Source organism: Dendropsophus ebraccatus, chromosome 5, assembly GCF_027789765.1.
Source record: "Dendropsophus ebraccatus isolate aDenEbr1 chromosome 5, aDenEbr1.pat, whole genome shotgun sequence".
NCBI classification, from domain to species: Eukaryota; Metazoa; Chordata; class Amphibia; order Anura; family Hylidae; genus Dendropsophus; species Dendropsophus ebraccatus.
This window is the reverse complement of record NC_091458.1, coordinates 15,482,454-15,483,440: the sequence shown is the minus strand read 5'-3', so window position 1 is coordinate 15,483,440 and position 987 is coordinate 15,482,454.

Here is a 987-nt window from a genome sequence, read left to right as displayed (position 1 = left end):
TTTTATTTGTTCTTCTTCACCTTTATACCACTGTATAAAAGTATGTGAACCCCCGACCATCATCCATGTGAGAACTGGACCCCATCCAGTTATCCCAAATATCCAGAGGGTCCGTGCCTACATTAGCTCCTCCTGGCGATCAGGATTTATAGTAGTGGTTCCTCGTAGGTCTCCATATTCTATGTGTCTCTAGATTGAGCTGGTCCATCCCTCTGTTAGCTCCTCCTGGCGATCAGGATTTATAGTAGTGGTCTCCCATAGAGCTCCATATTCTTTCTCCTAGATATCCAGAAGGTCTGTGCCTCCTTTAGCTCCTCCTGGTGATAAGGATTTATATTGGTGGTCTCCCATAGGTCTCTGTGTTGTCTCCCAGATATCCAGAGGGTCCGTGCCTCTGTTAGCTCCTCCTGGCGATCAGGATTTACAGTAGTGGTCTCCCACAGATCTCCATATTCTGTGTTTCTCTAGATATTGACCTAGTCCTTTAGCTTCTCCTGGTGATCAGGATTTATAGTAGTGGTCTCTGTATTCTGTGTGTCTCTAAATATTGAGCGGGTCCATCTCTCTGTTAGCTCCTCCTGGCGATCAGGATTTATAATAGTGGTCTCCCATAGATCTTTGTATTCAGTCTCCCAGATATCCAAAGGGTCCGTGCCTCTGTTAGCTTCTCCTGGCGATCAGGATTTATAGTACTGGTCTCCCATAGGTCTCCATATTCTGTGTGTCTCTAGATATTGAGCGGGTCTATCCCTCTGTTAGCTCCTCCTGTCAATCAGGGTTTACAGTAGTAGTCTCCAATAGATCTCCATATTCTTTCTCTCAGATATCCAGAGGGCCCATGCCTCCATTAGCTCCTCCTGGCGATCAGGATTTATATTGGTGGTCTCCCATAGGTCTCCATATTCTGTGTGTCTCTAGATATTGATCTGGTCCATCCCTGCTTTAGCTCCTCCTGGTGATCGGGATTTATAGTAGTGGTCTCTCATA